Here is a 27,943-nt window from a genome sequence, read left to right as displayed (position 1 = left end):
CCCCATGGGCCCCTCCCCTCACTGACCGATTTCATCCCGAGATTATAGACGCAACAGCAGTGGCCACTGTGACTCAGGCCACTGTCTCTGCTTTTCTTTTTTTTAACTTGAATTTTATAGTGGAGTAGAGTTGATTGACAACGTTGTGTTAGTTTCAGGTGCACAGCAAAGTGAGTCAGTTATACATATACATATATCCATTCTTTGTCAGATTCTTTTCCCTTATAGGTTATTACAGAGTATTTTAAATCAGAACGAGTAAATACCCACAAAAAAAAAGTCACAAAAACGGCATTTTAAAAATCTGGTACTAGAATAGATCCCCCTTAAATGATTTCACATCAGTGCTCAACTCAGACCCACCTAGAGATTTTGGAAAGAAAAGACCTTACTTTACCTCCCAAATGGAATCCACAGCTACTGATACGGAACTGGCTGTACCTTCAGTTCTTGACTATATAACGATATCCATTAAGCACGTGAATGAGCAGAACACCTACCAAATAACATGGCAATAGAGATTCAAGAAGAAACAGACCAAAGATTCAAGGTAAAGTGTGATGTTAAGCCTCTTGAGGATGGCTTTGTGTTCTAAAGCCGGCAGTATACGATTCTATAGCTGCCTCAAATCATAGTAAACAAAGAAATCATACTGTATTTATCACTGAAGAATGCAAATGAACTGCTGAAAAATAAACTCCTGTCTAACAACACATTACGAATTGTGTCCCAGCGATGAGAAGCAACCCTTTTGTTATTAATCTAGTTTTCTTTGTAAAGCAACATTATGCAGCTCAAGGTGAATAATATACAAAGTGAAGCGACTGGGCTAACTAAAATCAGAACACCTTTGAGTATTTTCTACTAAACTGTCATCAATATATTTTTCCATCTTTTCTTATAATGGCTCCTGCAGGTAATAGTAGGATCAAAACCTTATAAAGCGTGAAGTCGTAACTCAGCTGAAAACCACTGAGCTGATATCCACAGGGAAGTGCTTGCCCATCATCTGCTCCGACAGACACGGGGAAGTTTTGGGCAGACAAAGAGCATAGAATGATCATTTTCCAAAGTGTTCTATTTCCTTTAAGAACAATTGAGGCAAAACTTCTAAGATGTTTAAAAATTGTGTAGGTCCAGGTACCTTATGGCTGTGCTTCTTCTTCTACCTCTTTTTTTGCCAAATCATCCAAAATGGGTGACCCATCTCAAATCTAAAGGGACCTCGAATATGTCTGGCCACTTCATGTGGCCAACCTCCCCTTTACACTTACCTTCAGAGGAGCTGAGGCCAGCTGGGAAGAGAACTCATCCTCAGGGAAGAAAGTTCGGGAAGCAGTGAGCCTGGCTCAGGAGGAGAGCCCGAGTCGGGGAGGGAGGTTGCTCCGGCTGGTACCCGTCATTGCTGTTTTCCTCCTCCTCAGCGTTCCACGCAGCCCTGTCCCAGGGATGGAACTCACTCAGCAACTGTAACTAAAAACAGAAAGAGCAATTTTGTAAAAACTAAGACGCTGAGATTCTAGGAGCACTGCTAAGGCCCCTCTCCGTCAAATGATCAACTTGTAACATAAAGCGGGCGGGGAGTTCTTACAGATTCTCAACAGAACTGTCCAAAGCTTTGCCCTTAAGCTTTCTCACACTGTAGGGACGGAGGGGACAGGTGATGGTAGTAGGTAGAGATGGTTGTTCTCACACTACCCAGTGGGAAACATCTGTTCTTGGAGGGCATCCATGGGAAATCATAAGAGATTTTTCATGAACTCTTAGGAAGTACCCCATTAAAAACTCTAGAAATACTTGAATACCATTTTATTCAGGGATATAGATGCAGAGAACTCATAGGATGTATAGTTTTACATTAATTTTGATTGTATTGCTGCAGTTCTATTAAACAGGCTGATGAAGCCTGGGAAGACACAGTTACGCACTGGTATGACCTCTATCTCAGCTTTTATCACACCAGACCCTTTACCTCCACCCTATTTATTTGCAGCCTGGCTTTGTTTCTGTTTTAATAATATAAATCTATTATAAACTTTTGAATTTCCTCTTAAATACGTGTCTGTAAATTTTTAAGAAAACTATTATAAGTTGGGTTTTTTTTAAAGCAAAAAGATTGCTTATGGGCTCAGGTAGCGGGATGGACACAGGAGGACGCATGGAGGAGGAATTATGACAGGAACTTGGGGGCCAGGGCCCAAGCAATGGTGGACCTCGGTCTCCCCTGATGTTTCTCCTCCCTGTGAAGCAACTTTCCCCCAGGGAGGGGACATGAGCCCAGAAGCCATGTTTCCAATCTATCATCCAAGCAGACAAAGGACCACCTGTCCATCCCAACCCGAAATATCCAGGGAAGAAGGGCCCAGGGGGAAGTCATGTGTTCACACTGAGCACAGGAGAAGCTGTCCAGGTAATTTTCCATTTCTCATAAAAGTAGATGCTCAAGCAACCTGAAGTCCATCAGATGAATAGACTTATTGTAAAGACTTGGATAAGAGAAGCACTTATGGAAAAAATGAGGTCTTGATCAACACATACATTTTTGTGTGTTTTACTCTGGTCTTAGAGTCAGAGCAACAAACAATGTAAATTTGATTTTAAAAGACACTGACACATATAAAAACTTAACAAGTCTATTGATTTAAAACATTTATCCGATTCTTTCATCCAAGTCGATAAGTTACTTGTTGATTTTTAAAACTATGGAAACTGCCGCACTCTACTCGTTAGAAAAACCTTCCTTGGCTGTGTCTTCCACAAGGGCTGTGATCTTTCTGGTGTTACCGTCATCACCCTGCATCAAGTGCAATTTGCCAGTGTTGGCCATCGCGTTTAGTGATATGTCGTCAGTACTTCTGATTCTGACCTAAAATAATAGCAAGGATGCAAACTTCTTAACAGTGGGAGAAGGATGAGAACAGTAGGATTGAGAAATGCTCCATAACAAAAAAAGTTTGTAGAACCCACATCCAGGATATTCTGAGTTTAATTTCTATGGCTTCTGTTCTGTACCAAGCTGGTTTCCTGTAACCTGTAAGCTATGTTACTTTCTTTTGGATGCATAATACTAATTTAGCATGTTTTATGAGAATCTTTATTACCCAGCAATACTATTTTCTTTATATTACATGTACCCAGTATTACATTTGAGCAGAAGGTATTTTCTTATTCTTACCTCCTTTAGTACAAACAATGGAAATGGACACTTGACTTGAAACCTGGACGACAAACATTTTAGCATCTGAATATTATGGTCATTCAGTAGCTGAGTAGGTCAGACACATGCTCTGTAGTGACATGAAACTCCAACGGCGCCCTTACGTTGATCTCAAATTCAGAACTCTCCTAGGTAAGATTAATTCTGATACACAGGGAGGCCAATGTTTGATCAAAACTCATAAAACCGATCCTGGTTGGCTAGCAGTTTTATTTCGGGCTCAGCTGCCAGCAGGCAGGGTCATTACCAGCCTTCTGCCAACTGCAGTGAAGTCCTCTCCCGTTCCCATGGCGTCTGGGGAGGTTTCTTCACGTACCAGAGGCAGGAAACCTTTCTAGCAGCACCTAGCAACACTGCACACAGAAACATTAACACCTGAACTTGAAAGGTGACAGCCCACAGCTAACATTGAGCTTTTACAGATGTTCAGCATTTTTTCAAGCTCCTCAGCTGATCAAATGTTCATGAATTATTCAGCTGGAAACACTAGGAGTGCTGTCAATTGTGCTCTGACAAGGCCATATGTTTCACAAATCGAATTCTTACACCTTTCTCTGCTACTTAGTGATGACATTTGTCATGTAAGTGCCGGCACCAGAACCTTGCCTGCCCCTTTTACGTTTCACTTTCAAATTCTTTAAAAATATAATTTTCATTCTTCACAGTAGCTGATCTTTAAAAAGAGCGAGAACATTCTAAACTAATCCTTCTCCCATCCTAGAGGGGGCGTACTTAAGCTTTAATTATCAAGGCATTTTGACATCTTCTATGTGGAGAGCTAAGGAGATGCTCTCACCACCACCAACGAAACCTTGCCCGTACTTTCAGGCAGCACTTAGTTGTGTGTATGACTGTTTGATCCATATCTATGATGAAAAAAGGGTGGGAGAAGATATTTGATTCCAGGTCACAACGCACTGAGTTAGTAGTAAAAGAACAAAATGAAACTTACTAAGGTTGAAATTGACAGGTTTGCTTGATAACATCAAAAAGCATTCATTTGAGTAATTTCACCCCAGAAGAAAATGCAGTTGGAATAAACAACTGAGCTTTAGAAACTCCAATGTTCTGGCTGCCCTGGAGTCCTTACTCATTTCACTGCTGTAGCCTCGCTATCAAAAAGGATCCTTTGTACCGTTTCCAAAATGCTTGGCCCAAATGACCAGTTAGAAGTGTGCTATAGATAACTGTGTGACAAAAGCTCCTAGAAAAAACATTTAGAACAGAAATGCAATGATAAAATAGAGCCTCTAAGGGTTTCTGCTTATTTTATGTCAAAGATATATTCCTTTTATAAAGGCACAGTGCCTCTATAGAAGGTGTCATTGGAATATTTAGACTATCCTTTTGCTTACGTGTAATTCTTATACCTACACGCATTATCTCTCCAAATTCTATAAATTAATATTACTTTATCATTCCATTTAGGTTTGATATGAAACATCACTTAAATCCCTCCCTGCTTAAGCTAAAAGGAAAGAATTTGGTGGTCTGCAACTAATAATTTGGCCATTACAGTAACTGGTATTAGAAACAAGGATTTAATATCTGCTCTGGTTGACTAAAGGCCAGTGAGAATTAGCATTAAATTATAGGATATCTGGCGGCTCTGGATACCAGCGGGGAAACATAACTAGAATGAAGTGTCAGCAAAGGCTTTGTCTAGACTGTGGGACTATTTCCCTAAGCTGTTAGGATGGGCAGATAAAATGCCAGGAATGTGGGATGGCATGGCCATTTTCACCTGCATTGTAGCACTTGTAATAAAAAATGACGTCATATTTTATTTTTTTGGCTTAAATTATGGTCATAAAATGAGCATGTTTTTATAACTGCCTCAGAATAATTTCTAACCTCTGGTGCCACGTGGATCAGGGCAAGGAGAGAAGAAAATCTGTCACAGAGTCGGGTCTGGGTGTTGCTGTTTGCACAGCTGTCTTGCCTCTTTTGCTCTCAAAATATAAAAACTTTTGTTAACATTTTTATCTCCATTGCCAGAGTCAGAAGAGTAATCCAAATGAGAGACACTTTGAGATGGCCGAGGGTTTGCTCAGATCCATTTATGTGCATCTCACGCCCTTCAGGGCAATTTCTGATCCAGGAGCCTGCCTAGTCTTCCAGCAAAATGATTCTCCCCACAAGGCTACCAGGAATCTTCTTTGCAAATCCAACTTAAAAACTATGAAAGGAATGACAATCTTTCCTTTTTCTGTAGACTCGCTCCTTTGACTTATGTTTTAAAGCGGTGTATGGGGAGAAGAGGTTTGGGTCGTGCTCTGGTCTAGCTCGGGGCTAGTGGGTTTAATCCAGCAGTCACTCTGAGGTTAGAGGTGCAGAGCACCCCTAGCGCTGAACTGCTCTGCTCACACAGGAGCACTGAATCCTCTGGGGTCACTTCCTTCACCTGCAGCGGCTTGAGGAGCTGCTCCCTGAAAGAGGCACCCATCGCTAAACCAACACTCATCCGCTATGATTCGGAAGAGTTCTTCTCCAAACTAGGACCCTAACCTAGAACCATTTGCTGAGAAGGTGCTTTTCTCTGTACCCAGGTGAGAGGCATCTTCTCACCAGTGATACCCCATCACTCCAGGTCACTCAACCCTAACACTAACCCCCGCCCTCACCAAGGATCACAAGCTACCTTTTCCAGTGAGAGTGGGTACCACCCCCCACGCTTGGCAGGCTGATTTCGCTTGGAGGAGGCTGCAATTTCAACTTACTGAAAGTCATATCATTGCCATAATTCATGCAACAATAAAACCTCAAAGTTGGAGTCATTACATGAGAGAATGAACCTCAATTCCATATACAGTAAACCCGAAACTTTACCCGAATGCTAGCAGTAAGTATACACCAACGTCTTATCAATATCTTCATTTGCATCTTGACACAATTCTTCTTTAGATCAATACTCAACCAACTACATCATTTCAACAGTGTAACAGGACATTTATGTGTTGGCTAGGGGGAAATCACTTCTTTATTTATAGTTTTCTTCATTCTACTGTTGGCTGTAAAGCTTTTCTGCAGAAAACTTAGATTTTGACTAGCCTTGACTCACTGATGCATTCCTCATGTTCAGTTCCCTAAATAATTCCATTCTTCTCCTATATAACAGAATGAGGAAAGAAAGTGCTAACTCGTGTTGCACTAAAGTGCTGTAATATTCTCAGATTATACTGTAAAAATCTTCTGTTACACTTTGAGTCATTAAAGTATTGGCTTTGAAAGTCTGTCAGGCAAAGTGTTTATAGGTTTGTTCCTAAGACACCCTCAATACCATGTCAAACCATAAAAATCAAATTGAACTTGAGCTGGACTTGACTTAATTAGTTTTGTCTATGGGAAATCACAGTCAGGATTTTGAAGGAGCCTCTTAATTCCTCTAGGTTTTATTACTTGGCCTATTCTCAGCATGGTTTTTTCTTTCCTGTATCAAGTTATTAAAAAGCCCAGTGTAACTGGTAAGGATCACGCTGTTTCTCAGGAGAGGTAATGACTCTCAGAAAGAAGGGATGTTATTTAATTTTTATCTTTGGCACACAACGGAAAAGAGCAAAGATAGTGTTTTGTTCCTGAGAGAATCTTTCTATTGCATATTTCACCGTTATCTTTTCTGGGCACTACGAAATAATGATTTTAGAGCTCTACTTGGCAAGAGACAGATGTTAAGCACCCTTTAACTACCATTGTGTATTCTGCTCGATTCGTAGAAAGAAAAAACGGTGACCACACACCTGACGATATCAGTTCTACTCCACTGAAATATTCCCTTTTAATAGCTCCCAGTATACCCTTCCAGAAATTTTCTACAACTATAAAAATATAAGTGATTTTAACTAATGCAAATTTACCCATGTTTGCATGGTAATTTGTGCAAAGTTATCTAAATAACCTTCTGAAAATTGTTGCTCTACATCAGACAAAACACCAGTCACTGGTAGGTTGTAGATCTAAATGTAAAGGGGACAACAAAAAAGCTTCTCCAATAAAACACGGGTAATATATTAGGATTCTCCAGAGAAACGGAACCTACAGGAATATCTATATGGAGAGAGGAAGAGCTGTCTCATGAGAAATTGGCTCCTGTGAGTACAAAAGCATGTCCAAGTCTGTGTAATTGATGGCTCAGTTGGAGGTTGAAGGCTGTTTGGCTACTGTAGAGCCAGGTAGAGCTGATGTCCCGGAGTGAAGACTGCAGGCAGGAAGATTCCCTCTTACTTGGGGGAGGCCCGCATTTCTGTTCTATTCAGGCCTTCCACTGATTGGATGAGGCCCACCCGCATTAGGGAGAGTAATCTGCTTTGCTCAGTCTACAGATTTAAATATTAATCTCACCCAAAAACAACTTCACAGAAACACCCAGGCTAGTGTTTGACCTGGGCACCCATGGCCTAGTCATGTTGACATATAAAATTAGCAATCGCAAGTAATATTTATAAAAATGTAGCTTGAAGAACAATTTCTTAACAGAAATTGGAGAGATTTTAACCACAAAGAAAGGATTGTTAACATATCACATTAAAATTAAAGTTAATAAATCCTGTTATTCAACAGACAACATTAAGAGAATGCTATTGCACAATGGAATATGGTGCCGCCATCAAAATCAATTATTTACTGTGACAAGAAAGCTGAATGAAAGAAGTTAGATGCAAAAAGAGAACGTTCTTATATTTCCATTTGTTTGAGCTACAACAACTAACAAACGTCATGTTTAGATTTAGAAATGAAGGATAGCAGTTACGTTTGGAGAGAATGGGGCTGGAAACATGAGAGTTGTCTAAATGCTTACCTTCACTTTGTGATAATCTGCTAACATACAACTTTATATTTGTGCAGTATTCTTTATGTATGATATACATGGATGAAGAATAAGCTAGATCCTAGTTTTCCTATATTTTCAAGCAGCAATTAAATTGGCCCTCTAAACTAAAAGAACAAAAAATAAAAATCTCTGTATCTTCTAGAGTTATTAAAGTAATGATCAGGGGAACTGAAGAGAAAGAGAAATACACAAATACAGGAGGAGACCAAAATCTATATGGTAGAAAAGCATTGTAAACTCAACTGCAACATAAAGCTAGAGAACATAATTAGGATTAACATATCCATCATATTGAACAATGCTAAGCCTCATATTAGGAAAATATGTCAGGTTTGTTTTTAAAAACTTACAGTACATAAGATAAAAATAAGAAAAATTTAAAGTCAAAGAACAAGCAGTTATGTTAGATAAATGCAAACAAGAGATGGTAGAGTAGTGAAGATTAAAATTAGACAAGCATAGAATAAAAGCCTAGAAATAAACCCACATAAACAGAGTCAACGCGTGAGGGAGGGCAATCTTCCCACTCAGTTTATGAGTTTAAATGTCAATCTCATCCAAGACACCCTCCAGAAGCACCCAGAAATATGTTTGGCCAAGTATCTCGGCAACCCACAGCCCAAGAGCTGACATACAATGAACCATCCCCATTATTAAAAATAATGTGGAGATTTACTCTTTTTCATGACACGTAATGATTTAATTGGCATAATAAGTTTTCTGTTTCTTGTAGATTTGAATGCATTTCATGAGGGACCAAACAGATATAATATAATAAGGAGTGGGTTTAGCTCTAAATTCCAATTGAAACATTTGTATTGTGTTGTACAAGCCACAGAGAGTATTCGTCCTGAAGACGGACTCATCACATGGGTGGAGCCTGGAGAATCAAGTCAGCTACTATTTTTTCCTTTCAATTCCTGTTATGTGTTTAGACGCCACGTTATGTGATACATTCAAATTCATAGCAATAATATCTTTATTACACAAATTTATCATTTATTAGAATAAAATCTTTGTCTAGTTTTTGCTATATGAATATGAAATTGTCTTCATTTTTTCATAGACTTTATTTTTAGAGCAGTTTTCATTTGCATTTCTCTGACAATTAGTGGCATTGAACACCTTTTCATGTACTCATTGGCCATTCACGTATCTTCTTTGAAGAAATGTCTATTCAAGTCATCTACCCATTTTTGAATAAAATTAAAGAAAAAAGTTAACAGAAAATTATTGTGACCTAGAGCTTGGTGAAGAATTCTTAGACTTGACACCAAAATTAAAAATTAGTTAAATTGGACCTCAATGAAATTAATATTTTACCCTGTTAAGATAATGAAAAAACCTATAGACTGGAAGAAAGTATTTGCAAACCACATTTCTGACAGAGGACATATCTAGAATATATAAAGAAATCTCAAAACAACAGTAGAAAATAACAACAGCAAATAAATTAGAAAATGGTTAAAAGGCATGAACAGACATTTTCCTGAAGAGGATTTACAGGTGACATCTAAGTACATGAAAATTCAGTCAGCATCATTAACTATTAGGGAAATGCAAAATAAACCATGACAAATTATCACTACACACCTATCCGAGTGGCCAAATTTTTTTAAAATGACAACATCCAATGCTGACAACATCAAATGTGGAAGAACTGGGTCACTCATCCAGTGTCGCTGGGAATGTAAGATTGTATAACTTCTCTGAAAACAGTCTGGCAGTTTCTGAGAAACTAAATATGTCCTCACCCCATGACCCAGCAATTGTACTCCTGGGCATTTATCCCAGAGAAATAAAAACGTATCTTCACACACAAAATCCTAGACATGAATGCTTCTAAGAGCTTTATTTGTAACAGCCAAGCACTGGAAACAACACATATGTCCTTCAACAGTTGGATGGTGAAGCAAACTGTGTTCCATAAACCATGGAAGCCCATGTAGCAGTAAAGGGAAGAAACTGTTAATACGCACAGAAACCAGGATGGATCTCAAGGGGATTTTGTTGGGTGAAAAAAAGTAATCCGAAAGGATTACACACTTTATCATTCCACTTATATAAAATTATTGAAATGACATGACTTATAAACATGAACAAGGCATTAGTGGTTTCCAGGCTTTAGGGATGAGCAGAGAGAGAGCTCGTGGCTTAAGAAAGGCAGCACAAAGGATCCTTGCGATGAATGGTTCTCCATCTTGACTGCAGGGGTGGGTCCAGGAATTGGCACACGTGATCAAATTGCATAGAATAAAATGTGCACGCACACACACACACCACACTCACACTGGACTGCCTATAAAAATGACAACATTTGAATAAAGTCAGTGGATTGTATCAATACCAATTTCCTATTGTATGATTGCACTCTAGTTAAGCACGGTGACCCTGCCAGGTAAGATGGGGTGAAAGGTACATGGGTTCTCTCTGTAATATTTCTTACAATTGCATGTGAACCTACAATTGTGTAAAAAATATAAATAAATCACTTAGACCAAACGCATATTTTAGTATGAATAAAAACTCAGAATTTGCGTAGTAGTGATACGTCAATGTAGATGCCTGGATTGTGACAAATATCCCACTCTGTGTTGATGGTGGAGAGGCTGTAAGTCTGTGAAGGTGGGTGGTACAGGGGAACTCTCTGTACCTTCCACTCGGCTTTGCTGTGAACTTGAAGCTGCTCTAAAGGTTAAATTGAATTAAAGAAATAAATAAAACAAAGCCTTTATTATTATTACTAATCAATTTTATTCTGAAATCCAAGGTTGTCATCTTTCTCTCATCGTCAAGTTGCAGCAAAGAATGGATCAAGTCTAGTTTCCTTCCAAGAGGCTCATGCGTCTCCTTAAAGGTCATCCCGAGCTGAGTATCAATTACTTCCCCCTTTAATCTCTGTTTCATTGAGTAGCAGCCTTGCAGCTATTTAAACAGAAGCGCACTTACGAGGCACTGAGCATTGTATCTTCCCCAAGAGACGTATTATTAATTTATATTCCATCCATTTGCAGTGATTCACTCCTGTGGTGACATTGCTTCAGTAACAGGGACATATTTCTTCACTATCCCTGGATCTCCCGCACGTGGCGACAAAAGAGTCTCCTTCAGGACTCGTATTCGTGTGTAAGTGACTCTCTCAAGTCATCGGTATCTTTCTGAACAAAGCTGAAGACGACATTTCCAGCGCTGTTACCTTCCATCTACCTGACAGATGCTTCCCATCCATCATCCTCATCCGCTGGGAGAGGAGCGTTTCGAAATTAAGTCAGCGAAACAGAAGCCAGAGAACCTCCGACTCAATCCTCCTCACCGACTTCCTGGAGACGTTTAAGCAGCCACAGAAGCTGTGTTTCTTTTGAAGGAATCAAATCAATATTCTCTCTCTCTCTCTCTTTTTTTTTTTTTGCAGTGCAAGTATTTCTTTTGAATTAGCTCTACTTATCACTAAGATAGTTTGCTAAAAACACACATTTGAAACCACTTTTCTTTTGAAATATTAAACTATGATATATGTACAAAATATGTCCAGTTCTTAATGTACAATTTTTTTTTTTTTTTTTGCGGTACACGGGCCTCTCACCGCTGCGGCCTCTCCCGTTGCGGAGCACAGGCTCCGGACGTGCAGGCTCAGCGGCCATGGCTCACGGGCCCAGCCGCTCCGCGGCATGTGGGGTCTTCCCGGACCAGGGCACAAACCCGTGTCCCCTGCATCGGCAGGCGGACCCCCAACCACTGCGCCACCAGGGAAGCCCCTTAGTGTACATTTTTTTTCAATTGATATTACTATGTCTGTCTTGCCTTTTTTTTTTCAATACGATAAATGATGTAAATTGCTTTTTGAGTTCCCTCTTGAGTTGAGATTTCTTCAAGACGTTGGACCAATGGGAAGAGCAGGCCAAATATTTTGAACAGAAGCTGTCTTTAGTACTCTTACTGCACCAACAATTTGAATTTCATCTGATTACGTTCTTTTGTTCCACAAAAATATGAATTTCCCACTTGTTGGTGAGCAGACTGCTTGGACATCATATACTTGGCCTGACTCCTCACATTTCTAACCTGAGTCTCCAAGCTGACGTCTCATGTTTAAGGGGCTTCACTCCTAGGAGGTGAAGTGGGAGGTGGCGGGAAGGCGGTTTAATCGCTGTGACAGTTTGCCCACGTGTTCCCGTCACAGCAGGCAAGCCCGGGGAGCTCTCGCTGTCAGCGGAAGGCGTGACTACAATGCGGCCTCGTGCTTTCTGTGCTGTGGGATCTCACGCCACGTTGTATTCGTCTTTAATCTTCTTCTGGCACATTAACTATGCTGCACACGTAATCTCTTGACTGATTTCATTTGCTCGGGAATCATACACATTTTATATGCTATTGAAAGAAGCTTGCCGTTGATGTAAGAAGCCTAGAGCTTAAATTTAAAATGTATGAATCATTACTGCACATTTTAATATGTTTACCCATATTTCAAACAAAGTCCCAAGCCAAAATGTATACCACTAAATATATTTCACCTTGACATGAATGATTTCATGTACAAACAAGTCCAAGTAAAAGAGAATTTATATAAAACATGGATGTTTTATTCTCTCCTTCATATGCTTATGTATGATCATGCAAATGGAATAATCTGCGTGTATCATGATGGAGTTTGAAAATGTAATGGTGGAAACTATTATCTTTATGAATGAAAGAAAAATAGAGTACAGAGTATTCCTTACTACACACAATGGAAGCAGCGGATATGTGAATACAGCTTTACAAGTAATGAAGGGCGACTGTCATTGAACAAAAGGGCACACACACAGAATACTAGTTCCTCCCATCAGAAAACGTAAACATGGGATGGACAGGTTTTTCACCATGAATTTTCTTAGAATTTAATCTGCTTTTGGTCCCCAGGTGTCTATCAAGTGGTTCACAACTGCTCTGGTGGTTTTGGAAGAAAAGGCAGAGGTAATTTGATTTGTAAACATTTCTCAACTTTCATGAATATCCTATTAAGAGTTTTACATAGAGATTTTTCTGTATTTTGCAGAGCCATATGGGTGTCTGAGCAAAAAAAAAAAAAAAAAAATCAGTAATACTGATCTTAGTTTCAAAGGTTGATATTTTATTTATCATGGATTTCTGCATTAATTTTGATTTTTTAAATTATTGCATAAAGTACTATTTACCTGTTTTATTGTGTGTTTTGGTGTACCCTTAAATTTTGCACCTGAGGGGAGAAATGAACATGAGTTGTAAGTGAACTGGTCCAGCCAACCTTGAGTCAGGGGGCACCGTTCCCCTTCATGTGAGTCACACACTATTGCTTTCTTTTGTTACATTAACATTTTGTAATTAAAATACTGCTTATGGATCAGTGACTCAAAAGGATTCATTAAAGCAAAAAGTAATAATTACTAGTGAAGAAATACTAACACATAAAGTATAAAAATAAAAACTGAGGATAACAACATAAATGGAGACGATGAGTCATGGAGTGTGATTTGAAATACCAGTGAGAAGTAAATGTTTAAATGCTTCGGCTGCACCCAGGCTCTGAAGAAGTAAATTTTGAATAGGAAACACAATTATAATGATCTAAGAAGTGGTTTTTTTTTTTAATGATACCCAAAATCCCTAGTTCCCTGTACGTTACCTTTTATAAACTTTGTCAGAAAATGGCATAAAGCCAGCAGAATGTGTATCATTTTATTTTTCCAAAAATGTTGGCTTTCTAAAACACGGTCAAAAGCATGTTTTATAATAAGAAATGGATTGTCTTTTGCCCTGAAGACTCCAAAGAGACACAAGCTAGAGAAATTTCACTTAAAGGAATACTAGTCATGGCAAAAACATGCCCAAGAAACTCTATTATTGAAAAGTTTAAAAACCAGTACCAAAATTAATGGAAAGGTCCTATGACTGAAGCAAAACTGAATGAATGTTGAGCACCCTATTTATCATATGACACTGTGGAAATTACACATCGGGAGCAGAATGATTGTACTCACGCTGCTGGAAGAAATCACGAAAACATGGATCAGCTCCCGGCATGCACGTGAGAACCACTGCGGGGAGAGTGCTGCTTCTGCTTTTCACTGAGTGGGAAAGGTTTTTTATTTATTGAGCAACTTTTTTCGTGAGCCATGGAGGAGACTGAAATCGTGTTTAAGAATCAGCATAGGTACAGCAAGAAATGCCTTAATGCCAATCTTCAGACTGTTTATCCACAGACAATTGGTCACAAACAATATACTTTATGGTTAAAAGAAACAGTGACGTGTATGACGTTCGCAAATCACAGACACGCCCATCAGCTGTCCATCACGCCACGCCCAGAAATGGGCCGTAGGGTCAAGCCTGCCCTAAACAGTTAAGTATGTTCTCATCCCAGGGCACAGATGCACACTTCCTTTGTCAAAATGAGCGATATGATTTCTTAAATTCTTCAGAAAGACATATTTTAACATATTATGTTACACTGAAAAGCCTGACCCTCTCACTTCAGTCCTGAGATGACAATTTCTTTTTCAATGTTGAGAAAAAGCTATCATCATTTCTTAAACAAACGGTGGAAAATCTTGATCACTGAATAATTTTTACCCACTTCTTAAGTCTTTTTAAAATCATGTCTAAATTCAACAACAGAACATTCAGAAGTCTATTCCACGTGTGAATGAAACCAAAGAAGTGATAGGAAATCCTTTCTTTGCTTTCCTCCAAGCTGAAATTTTAAACTTCCAACTTTTAGGTTTTGTTTATTCATCTAATCTGAAAAATGTCTCTGAAGTTTTTAAAACTGTCAAAGGCAATTCTGAGTTTCCAGTTTCCTGTTAACTGTTTAACAAAGGTCCCAACACTCTTCCTAAAAGTATACGTATGAATTAGAAATGTCCACCCTAATAAAGATTTGTTACAGAATGTAATGGCATGTTAAACCTTATTTATTGCTCAAGCCCTCTCTTGAGTTTAATACGTGTCAAGAATTGCAATCAGTATAGCTTCCTGAAATGAGAGTATGCACACACACACACACACACACACACATAAAATGCATATTATTACAGTTTTATTTGATTTTTCTTAAATTTGTTGCCTCTTGTGTGGACCAACCATGACTAACTGATTCCAAATGTTTGAGAAACTTTACTTCAAATTTAATATCATTTTATTTTTACTTCAATACAATACCAATGTGATTGACAATAACTGACTAAATGTTAATTAATTGTTAATTGATTAAATACTAACAAAATGTATTTGGCTTTAAATTTGCAGTTCAAACAAATGAACATGGTATTTATTTTATGATTGTTTTCTCATCACAAGCATGAAGAAATAGCTACAGAGAACTTCCTTATTCTCCCACAGATAGTCCTTAATTGCTAAGAAAATAAATGATGAATTCAGCTCCCTTGGGGAGCATTCGCCCAATGGCTCTTCTGTGATGTTGATAACATCCCCGATATCTGCATATAGATAAACTACAACTAAGCAAAAAACACAATTACCCCAGGTTAATCAACTAACAAATATGTGACCTATATTTAAATCCAGGTCAGCCAGTTTCCTAAGCCTGTCTTCTATTGATAACCTGATTATAAAGTTAATAAATTATATTTTTCACATTTGCACATAGAAGTACAATTCCTCTTTACCTTTAAAGCCACCAACTCCAGAAATGCACTGTTCTGCTTCTAATTACTGTATACCGAATACAACTTAGAAGGCTCAGGAGGAAGAGAAATAAAGTGTAGAGAATGTCTTTTGTATGCCAGGCATTAAGCTAGAAATTTCACAAATTTTAATCATTTCCAACTGGCCGCTTCCATCTAGCATTTTGTGGGAAATCTTAATCTCAATGGGAATTAGAATTACATAGTAGGTTCTGTGAATTTATAGAAGGCAATCTATCCTAGTGATCTTATTCACAATGTATGACTTCTCATATTCAATTAAAGACAATAAACTGGTTTAACAAAATAGTTCGGTTTGATGCAGAATCATTTATTTCAATGATCTATACAATAATTTATAATCCTTGCCAGATAGAGCATCTTAAGGTTGTAACTAAAATCTTTAGTTTCTATCCTTTGATATCATGGGCTTCTATATACCATATGAAAGGCACTTAAAAAATTTTATTAAAGTAGAGTTGATTTACAATGTTGTGTTAATTTCTTCTGTACAGCAAAGTGACTCAGTTATACACATATATAATTCTTTTTCATGTTCTTTTCCATTATGGTTTGTCACAGGATATTGAATAGAGTTCCCTGTGCTCTCCAGTAGGACCTTGCTGTTTATCCATTCTGTATATACTAGTTTGCCTCTGCTAATCCCAGACTTTCGAAGTGCTGGGAATTCAACAGTGAAGGAGGAAGACAGAAGCCCTACTTTTATATCTTATGGGCTCCTTTCTCGTGGGGTAAACAGGTAATAAATGTCGTCGGGTGATATTTAGTGCATAGTGCAAGGCCTCTGTGGGGTTCTTTTTAAAGAAATCTCAAAGTTTTCCTTTATATTTTCCTTTTGACGGGTGAAATTGGAATCATGTCTTGTGTTGAGAGTATTCTGTAATTTCTGAGAATTATTTATTCTTGGCATTTGCCCATTTCTCCAATGGATTCTTGATCTTTTTCTTTGGTTGGTAGGAGTTCCTTAATGTTAATTAATTAGCCTTTGTGATGAGTTGTCAACATTTTCCTGTTTTCTTTTTTTTTTTTTGTCTTTGCCTTTATCAAGGCCTTTGTTTAATTGGGCCTTTTCCCCCTTTACCTAGCCTTCTAACAAGGTGGATATAAAAGTTTAGGGCCCCTAAGTCTCTATTTTATGCTTTCAGCCTATGTGGGTTGAATGTCCACTCTGATGAGCAGTAGTCAGGAACAGGAACTTTCAGAAACCTTCATGAAGTTGATCACAGAGGACACGTGTGTCCTTATTAATTACTACCCATCATTCAACCTGTGCTTTTAATTGCGACTCTCTCCACACAACCTGGCGGACCCTGTTTTACTTACATATAAATAAAAGTAATTTATGTCAAGCACATTTTTCCTCTGTTAACAATGGACAGAAGAACTAGGGTAAACAATGCTGATGTAACGTGTCTTTAGCTTAAATTCTTTGATAAAACTGAGAAAAGAGAATTTAAGTGATTTAAGCGTTCACTTTTTAAGAGTGTGGGGCATTCTGTATGTAACATTTATTTGTTCACATCTATTTTATAGACTCTCTCAGCTTAATTTAATTTTATTGATGCTCTAATGAGTCAAATTTCTAAAAATCCTAGCTTGATATTGATATTGATGGACCATGATATGGGTAAAAAGAACACATCAACCTCTTCATTACTAATTTAGTTTATAATTTTACTTTTCCACAAAAAAACAATTCCGTGACTAACAGACCTACCAGAAATGTTTGCATGAAGTGCTTAAACATATGGCTATTTTCCTGGCAACTGCCCGTCTACCTTCCTTTGAGAACATCTAATACTTGTATTTATTGTGGTCAACTCTTTGGAGAATTAACAGCATCTTCTAACTTGCTTTTGCAATCATCATTATTAGCATCCAAGTGATGTCAACAAAGATGTGAACAAGGATGAAAAAACAAATCAATAATCGATAGGAAACATGTACTTGAAGAGTCAATAGAAAATCCAGATGTATGTAAATGATCCTTGATGATCTAAGCCTGCCCTCTCTCTGATGGGAAATGCCATCCACTTCTCTCATTGGGTAGCACAGCTGGAGGAGATCACCATAACGATACAGGAGAGTCATCGGTCATAGGCTCTTCTATTAGTAATCCCTACTGCACAAGGCAATTTGCATTAACACAATTGCACAATTCCTCTTCGTTTACTTAAATGAATTCCCTCCTTCACACTGCAGAGAGGGGGCTAATGTCCTCAGAGCTACAGAGACAGTCCTGAGCCAGTTTCTTTGAGATAGGAAGACAAATTCTCTGACATCAAATCCCTGTGGGGAGCGCCTTCCATGGACGGCAACACAGAAGTAGACGTAAACCTAAAGACAAAACTATCAAATCTTGAGAATAAACAGAAGTAGAAGAATGCTTCCTTCACCTTGGAATAGACAGAGGCTTCTTAAACAGAAGCCACAAAAAGCATGAACCATAAAAGAAACATGAATACAAGTCAGTAAGACTCATTACAAGAATCAATAGATGAGACACACTGGGAGGAAATGGGTTCCAATACGTATTCACCTGAAGACTCACATCCAGGGTACATAAAGAACGCCGAAAAGTCAACTGCACGATTACAGAAAGCCAAACATAAGAAAACTAAAAATTAAAGTAAGAATGAAGTGTCGCACATAAGCGATATCATATGACACTTGTCTGTCTCTGTCTGAGTTACTTCACTCAGTATGACAGTCTCTAGGTCCATCCGTGTTGCTGCATCTAAAAACGAGTGGATATATGCACATGTATAACTGATTCACCGTGCTGTTCAGCAGAAACGGACACAACATTGTAAATCAACTCTACTCCAATAAATTTTTTTTAATTAAAAAAATTTTTAATTAAAAAAAAGAATGAAATATCACTATAAACATACCAGAATGGCTAAAACAAAAATGAGAAACCAGTGTAACAGGATGTGGAGCAGTGGAAACTCTCACATGTTGTTCGACAAGAGTGTAACTTGATCATCTATATTTTGGCATCTATAGTTTGACAGCATTTACAAGAGTGAATCCTATGTACACGTTATGACCCAGCATTTCCATTCCTGACAATGAATGCTTATGTTCGCCACACAATACATAAAAGAGTTTTCATGTGAGTATAGTTCATAATTGCCAAAACTTGGGAACAGTTCCCATGTCTAGAAACACCAAAATGAATAAACATATTCAGGCATATTCTTAAAAGTGCATTCTACACAGCAAAAAACAGAGCTAATTACTGATATAAACAAGCATATAAATAAATTTTACTGCACCAAAAAAGTATATATGGAATAATTTCATTTATTTGAAGTTCAAAATCGGGCATAAGTAGCCTACGGTGCTGGGGTCTGCAGAGCACTGGAGGCCGACTCAGGGGTGTCACGAGAGCTCCTTCTGGGGTCTGGTGATGCTCTACATCTGATCTGTGTGGTGGCCCTGGGTGTTCACGTATATAAGAATTTATAGAGATACACGCTACGGATCTGTGTACTTTACTGTGTATAAGTTTTGCCTCAGTATAAGAAAAGAAAAATCTCTAATGGCCAGATGTTTTGCAGAATTTAATATCAGAGAGATAGACAGGTTTTCAATGGCAATAAGGTTTGGAGATCGTTTGTGCATGCCTCACTGAAAGAGAATAGATTCGTGTATTTGTGGAGGCTAACAATGAACCAGGGCATCAAATGGGCCACCTTGCGTGACTAAGAAAGTGATGGACTTCTCCAGAGTGAATGACTTTTAATTTAAATATAAAAATTTTACTTAAATATGCAAAAATTATCATTCTTTTTGGTCCAGTGTGACATTTTATACAGAGATAAATGTGTAACGCTTGCTCAGTACACTCTCACTGAATTTATTACTGAAATGAGAGCAGTGAGTATCTAGTAATTCATTAAGTATTTACTTTGTGTCCACTCTGTGAAAAGCACTCTGTTCACTACCTGTGTTGGTAGGAAAATCAGCAGTACTATTTAGACACAATTCCAATCCTTATAAAACAGTACCGACACATAAACCCATATGGCCCCAAAATTCGATATAAAACTTTTAATCCTGCTATTTTACCCATGATCCTTGTTCTGATACGTATCTTTACTGGGCCAACACTCCCACACAAGAGTCAGGTACATTACGTCATACGTTAATGATGATGAGTAATACCAGTTATAAAATAAACAACAAATAACCTCCTCAATGAAAATCAAAGTCTCTGAACGTCATTCCCACCATATTCTGATGCAAGAATGCTATTATAAAATACAGGAGAAAATATGTCTATTCATCCTTGATAAAACTGACCAAATGGTATACAGCCTTATGTCTCATTATAATAAGGAACTTGGACATTTTACTGGAACTGTAAAATAAGACAGAAAAATACACTTTTATCCAAGAGGAAAGAAAATTTTGTTATTTTGTTTTTATGAAATTATAAGCTACTTATATTTTTAAAAAATTTTCTACTTAAAGCCACGTAGAAAATAACCCATGTTGTCCAAGTTCATTCGTTCTTTGAGAGAAGCTGTAACCTTTGGTTGAGGGATGTAGTCACCCAGGGACGACCTCATAGAACGTAACACCCCACCTCTGCTCCCTCCCCACCTCATGCTCTCCCTTTGGCCAAATCAAGTCCTAAGCCACAGGCTAAGGAACCCGCTGCCATCACCCTGTGGTTAGCCTCCGGGACAGAGAGCAAGGTGGGGACAGGGGACAGCGGCTCTGAGGAGGCCAAGAAGCCACGCTCGAACGGCAGGACCCATCGCTCCATTTCACAAGGCCGAGCAGGCACTTTCCAGAGCGAGTCTAGATCACCTTTAGTCAAGGGTAATGCTTCTCATTTCACCTTCTGGTTTCTTTTCTGGCAAAAACAGCATTATGATTAATTAGGTCAAGAGACCGAATGCCACCGAATTAAGTCTGGAGGAATATGATAAAGTCGAGACATTCGATAGAGACGTCAAGGGCTTGGGCTCTGGAGTCACGCCTGGGCTCTGATCTGCGCCCCAGTGCCCTTACGTCCCAAGATCCACTGCTGACAGTGAGCTCAGTAGGTGGGCGAGGGTTAAGTGAGATAACGTAGGCGAAGCTTTCGGCCGGAGCCCCGACACGCAGGACGTGTAAGAAACTTACAATACACGGAGGTGTCCCATTCCTAGCTCAGGTCAGTAGGGAACAAATGAGACTTGGGGTAACCTTGAGATAAGTGAGGAAATGAGAGGGTCTGAAAAAGGAGTTCATCAAAGAGACCGGTCAAGCCAAGCACAGCAAGTGAGTGATTTGGAACAGACACACCTGGAGCAGAGGGAAAGCTGAGTCACTGGACTGTTTCTCTCACCATGATTAATGAACAGGGACCTATAACTGGAAATGGAAAATTGCTTACAGGTCATTGGGAAGCCTTCTTAACGGTCAGCAGGACCCGGTCCAAAAGAGAAGGGCATCACAACACCATCCAGCTGGGCTCACCTTCCAGGCAACAGCTGCACATGTGTGGAGAACAACGGCTGTTGCTTCATTCTGAACCCCCTTCGTCCCAACAAAGCAAAACACTCTTGAAATCACTAAGGACAACAAAAGCCCACATAACCGCAATGTCAGGAAATAGAGGACAACAAAATCTTCAAATTACCTTAAGCAGAAACAAACCAACAATTCCAGTAGCCCTCCGAGCCCCCACCCACTGGAGTCCTAGATCGGAATCTGTGCTGAAGGAAAATAATGCTACAGAAAACGGCACTGGGTCAACTGACAAAAATAAGATGTGGTGGTAGATTCGATTTTTAAAGAAGGACCGTCCTTTTTAAATAGAAAGCTGAGTAGCACATCCGTGGAGAGACTTTGACATTCGAGAAAATGACAGCAGGGGTGGCCCTTTGGGGTAAGGTGACTGCTGTGGAAAGGGTCAGAGGGAGACTGACTTTTGTATTTTTTATAAGTTGTGCCATGATTATGTGTGTGTTTATTTCTGATGACATATACTTTTCTTGAAATAAGGTGCGAGTTCCCGGAATGTGACACGCTCAGCTGCAAAGAGCATGGGCCCTGGATCAGACAAACCCCATCGGTACCACTCATTCCTCGGCTGACCTCAGTCAACTCATTTAACTTCTTAAGTCTGTTACCTAGACTTAAGACCGTGCATATCTTGCACATATATATACACAATTAACTATGTGTTATCTACAAGAATTTCACCTTGAAAATGCTGAGATAGGTTAAAAGTAAAGAGATGGATGGGAGTTCCCTGGTGGTCCAGCGGTTAGGATTCCGTGCTTTCACTGCAATGGCCCGGGTTCTATCCCTGGTAGGGAAACTGAAATCCTATGAGCCGTGAGACACAGCCAAAAAAAAAAAAAAGTAAAAGATATGTGCCATGCTAATGCTAATCAAAGGAAAGCTGGAGTGTCTATTAATTTCAGACAAAGCAGACTTCAGAGCAAAGCAAGTTATCCGGGGGAAAAAAGAAACATTACACAATTGTGAAATGGTCAGTTTTCCAAGAAAACAGACATACACTAAATGTATATGCATGAACAAAAGAGCATCAAAATATGTGAGGCAAAAACTGATAGAACTGAAAGGAGAAATAGACCGACCCACTATTACAGTTGTGGGATGCCAACATATCACGCCAGTAATCGAAAGACGAAGCATCGGGAAAATCAGTGGAGATACATAAACCTGTGCTATCAGTTATAGGACACGTTCGACAACTGAAGAATACACATCGTTCTCAAGCTCACGGGAAACATTTACCAAGATAGATCACAATCTGGGCCATAAAACACACCATTAAATGTCACAGAATTTAATCAACACAAATCCTCCTCAAACTCTCAAAATATTGGAGAGGGGAGAGTATTTCCAAACTGCTTCTATGAGGCCAGCGTTACCCTGATAACAGCCAGACAAAAACGCTACAAGAAAACTTCAGATCCCAAGAGGAGCTGGGTAGCCCTGTGTCTGGCGGAGAGTTTTAAGGCATCTCATTTCCCTTTTCACGCTTGTTGCCAAGAATGTCTCGATCTTCTTTTTCTCTCAATTTATATTTTCAATCTTGATATTTTCCTCTATTTTGGAAAGCCACCTCAATGCTATTTGATGATTCCAATAACAAGGATGAAACTGGGAGACATTATGCTAAGTGAACTATACCAGTCACAGGAGGACATACTTATATGTGATTTCACTTATATGAAATACTGAAAATGGTCAAACTCATAGACACAGAGGTAGAATGGTGGTTGCCAGAGACCAGGGGCAGAAAAAACGGGTAGTTATTCAACAGATATAAAGTTTCAATCATGCAAGATGAATAAATTCTAGGGCTTTGCTGTACAACATGGTGCTATGAGCTAACAGTACACTGTGGTGCACCTCAAAATTTGTTGAGACCTGCTGTATAGCACAGGGAACTCTACTCAATGCTCTGTAAAGACCTATACGGGAAAAGAATTTTAAAAAGAGTGTGTATATGTATATATATAACTGATTCACTTTGCTGTACAGCAGAAACAAACAAAACATTGTAAATCAGCTATACTCCAATAAAAATTAATTTAAAAAATTTGTTGTAGTGCGCTTACCACAATTAAAAACAAAAATTTTTTTAAATTTAATTAAAATAATTTTTAAAAGAAAAAATGTAGACCAATTATCCTTCATAGGAGAATGATAAAAAAAATACATACATCAAAACCATCATTAAATAAGAAGTATAATACATTATTACAAGTGGACGTATATTAGAAGTCCAAGTTTGGTGTAACATTAAGAAATCAGGTAATGTAATTCAGTACATTATTTGTAAATAGAGTAAAAGACTATGGGTACAGCTTAGCAAAAACTTTCCCCTTCTTCATGAGCATCAGACCTTTGGTTAATCTCCTACCTTTCTTTCCCTGGAAGCTGATGATACATATGGGCAGGCGGTGGTGTTTTTGATAACAGTAACCCCAGGAGATGAATCACTTCTGTTTAAGGATAGCTGTACATACACGACGGGAGTCCTCTATCTTTGTGCTTTTAGAGTGAGGGTCCTTGGGACTGGGGGCCCTTTTTGGGGGCACCAGAAGCTATGTTCTGGAGTCACTACTCAGATTATTTTCAGGGAGGGTTGCAGCTTCTAGACCAGGGGCTGCTACACGTACAGCAATTTAGCAAGGATTAATACTTAGGGTTTTGTATCTTCACTACCCCTTGACCGTAGCTCTTATTCCAGACACTGAATCGACACTTTTTAGGTAGGTCTATTTAATGCCAGCTCAGTGGTTTCATACACAATCCACTGAATCATACACTTCATTGTTAGCACAGGGACTAACAATAAAAGGGTGTGTTATTGTTAACACACCCTTTGGCAAGTTTATTCCTCCAATTTTAATATTCAGTTCTTTTCTCAGCCAAAGGTTCTATGGTTTTAAATATGTACCTTCATTAAGAGTTTTAAATATACATCTTTGTTAAGAGTTAAGCCATGTATTTTCTGGATGGTGTGACAGGAACAATATTATATTTAAATAGACAACTCTGATTTATTAAAGTATTGCTTTTAAAAAGATAAGCAATACTAATCAATTCTAATGGTCAATCAGCTCCGCCCTGTGTGAAGCTTGCGACGCAGGCTATAGTCTCTAATGAGCCTGTATGCTTTTCTGAGATGAAATAATTGGGTTTTTAAAAGTCCTTTTCTCTACTAAAACACTGAAATTACAAGATTGTTCTCTCGAGTAAAAACATGTTAATATATTTCTCCTGCTAAAGTCAAACCATTTTATTGTGGCGGGAGGGTACATGCCTTGCTGAGAGAACATAAGTGGCTGCCGTTTCCCGAGAGTGTTTCGTTCCAGTAACAATCCACTCTGCCCTACACCCCAGCAGGTGAAAATGACTCACTTCTAAATCCAGTGAACAGCCAGACACATTTAAAACTTCGAAGTGCATTTTACAAGAAGATGTTTAATATGTAAGATATTTGATAAAATTTTCTTCATCGATTAGTGTATCAAGAAGGACCACTTAAACCTCCACATTGTAAGAAGTTATTGATTAATGCCACTTGTCAAGGGCTTAGAAGGTTATGGGAATTTAATAAAATTCACACATGAAAACACATTTCCCCTCTTTTGGAAAACACACAATTTTATCTCACGTTTCTAGAACAACACTAACTGAATGTAGGCTAACAATTTGTGTTAGGGTAGCTAGACAATTGATTTAAACTTTGATCTTTTTAAATTTTCTGTGATATTGGAGTTGATATTTTGACACTGAAACATTATAAGCTATATCTTTTTTTATCCACTCTCACCATTTCTATTCAACATAGTGCTGGAAGCTCTTTTGTTTTAAATTAATTTTTATTGGAGTATGGTTGCTTTACAATGTTGTGTTAGCCTCCACTGCACAACAAAATGAATCAGCCATATATATACAGATATCCCCTCCCTTTCGGACTTCCCTCCCATTCAGGTTACCACAGAGCACCAGGTGAGTTAGTTCCCTGTGCTATACAGCATGTTCCCATCAGTTGTCCATTTCATACATAGTATCAATAGTGTATAAGTGTCCATCCCAGTCTCCCTATCCCTCCCCCCCGACCCCTTTCCCCCTTGATCCATACATTTGTTCTCTACATCTGTGTCTCTATTTCTGCTTTGCAACTAAGATCACCTGTACCATTTTTCTAGATTCCACATATATGCGCTATGATACGATATTTGCTTTTCTCTTTCTGACTTCACTCTGTGTGACACATATCTTGCTGGAAAAGTTCAGGAAAGGTGACGACTGATATCAGTATAATATTGATGGAAATCAGACTGACTCCTGATTCCTACAAAGGTGTTTCCATGTACCAATCTTCCCCATGAAATGAAACACACTTTTCTGAAATGAAGGAAGGATGCTATGGAAAACTGGGTGGTATAAAATGCTTACACCATTCCCTTCACCTTCTCTAACTTATTCTCTGCCCCTTTACCATCTACATCGTCTTGGTGACAGTTTGTAGTTGCGCCCATCCTGTCCACTTGTATGTACTGTGAGTGCCTGATGACTTTGTGGGAATCAGTTGCTCTGTTTGATTGCTTCTAATACATTCGCTACTTTATTCATCTCTGCTGACAGAAAAAAATAAAATCTTCCCAAACCACCAGATACAATAATTTGTGTGCAAATCCTCTAGGAACCTCCACACAATTTTTCAAGCTTATGTGTAATGTCGTGATCTGAATGCTTTATAACACTTATTCAAGTTAAGCTGATTTAGGCAAGCGCTGTGTCTTATTCTTCGTATATTTAGACTTCTCCTAGTCACGTCTAGCACAGAACACGCTCAATCAAGGTTAGTTGAATTTCATTAAGTTCCTTTTCCATGGAAATACATTCTTAACTCCATTCAATAGCTGTTCTTCAACGTCTGTCCAACACCCACCTCGTTTCAACGGCACAGCGTAACAGACACGCAAGTTTCCTCTCAGATAATATAACACATTCGGCCCCCCCTGATCCTTTGCCTGTTTGCATACTCATCCAAGCAAAGGTTATTGCCAAGGTCTTGCATGTGAAGAAATTCGATTAACGTGAGCCCGCTTACGAAAATGCTCTTTACACCGTCATATTTTGTAATCAGAGCGTTACAGCGTCCTTTTAAAGCCTAGCCCTACTTCCATCCCTTTCAAAAAGCCTTCTGGGCTTCTAACTCATAATTCTTGCTGCTGTGTGAAGCCTCTGGATGGCCAACATCACGGTAAGAGATGGAGGCCTGCCTCAGGGTGATAAAGACGGAGACTGAGAGTAAAATTGTTGCCATTTTGGTGATGGAAACTGTTAGAATTAACAATGGTTTAGATGGAGGTGGGGTAGGCTGAATAATGACCCCCCCAAAGATGGGGGGCCATGTCTGAATCCCAGCGATTGTGGCTTGTTACCTGGTGTGTTCAGAGAGACTTTGCAGATAGGATAAAGTGGAGGACTTTGAGATGGGGAGAGTACCCGGGATTACACCCGTGGGCTCAGTGTGGTTAAAAGGGAAGCCGGAGGACCAGAGTCAGTAGTAGGAAACGGGACCATGGAAACGGGGTTAAAGTGACATGAAGAGGGAGCCAGGAGCCAAGAATGCAGGCAGCCTCTAGAAACTGAGAAAACACGGAAACGCTTCTCTCCTGAAGCCTCAAGAAGAAGCACAGCCCTGCTACGTGTTGATTTTAGATCTCAAACCTCCAGAGCTGAAAGGGAATAAATGTGTGTTGTATTAAGCCACTAAGTTTGTGGTAATTTGTTGCAGCAACAATAGCAAACCAACATAGAAAAAATGAGCTAAACAATCAAAGAGATCAGACATGACTAAGGCTCCCCCCGCCACCAGTGACGTCCTGGAGGCCAGATGGGGAGACAACTTCCACCTCCACCTGGTAGTAATGAGGTCCCCCTCCCCTACAGTACTGGGCTGGTGTCAGTGGAGACCAGTCAGTGGGAGCAGCGATGAAGGCCTCCTGACCCCCGGGGCAGGGAAGTACCCGTGGGAACGGGAACCTCCGCCCATGCCCAACAACAGCAAGAGTGCTTCCCACTATGTGTCAACGGAGGCCCAGCGGGGACCTTGGACCTCTGCCTACCCCTGTGTAATAAGGGGGTACCCACATTCTCCCGCTGGAGCAGTATTAGAGAGAAACCCCTGAAATAAAAGGTTTATATAAACTCCTGAGCCTGGATTAAAATTACCGCAGAATTATTAATATTATCCATTTAAAATGAACTGGTACATCTACATAAATAAGCAATAGGTTGCTTAAAGAAAGAACTATCAGATCTAAAAGTCTCAGGCCAATATTCTCGGTTTACTCCAAGCTTCAGTTTTGCTAATGTGGTTGGCTTCTTTTTTTTTTTTTTTTTTTTTGCGGTACGTGGGCCTCTCACTGTTGTGGCCTCTCCCGTTGCGGAGCACAGGCTCCGGACGCGCAGGCTCAGCGGCCATGGCTCACGGGCCCAGCCGCTCCGCGGCATGTGGGATCCTCCCGGACCGGGGCACGAACCCGTGTCCCCTGCATCGGCAGGCGGATGGGCTTTGCCAGTGGTGACCTCTTTGTATGCTTCTGAAATTTTTTAAACGTAGTGTATGTGAATGGAAGCTGTTAATCCAAACGTTCTTTTTCCTGTGCTATAATGAGACTTCCCAGTCATCCAGTATTTTTAATAATAGCA

Source organism: Pseudorca crassidens, chromosome 17 (assembly GCF_039906515.1).
Source record: "Pseudorca crassidens isolate mPseCra1 chromosome 17, mPseCra1.hap1, whole genome shotgun sequence".
Taxonomy (NCBI): Eukaryota; Metazoa; Chordata; class Mammalia; order Artiodactyla; family Delphinidae; genus Pseudorca; species Pseudorca crassidens.
Note: the sequence above shows the minus strand (reverse complement) of the source record.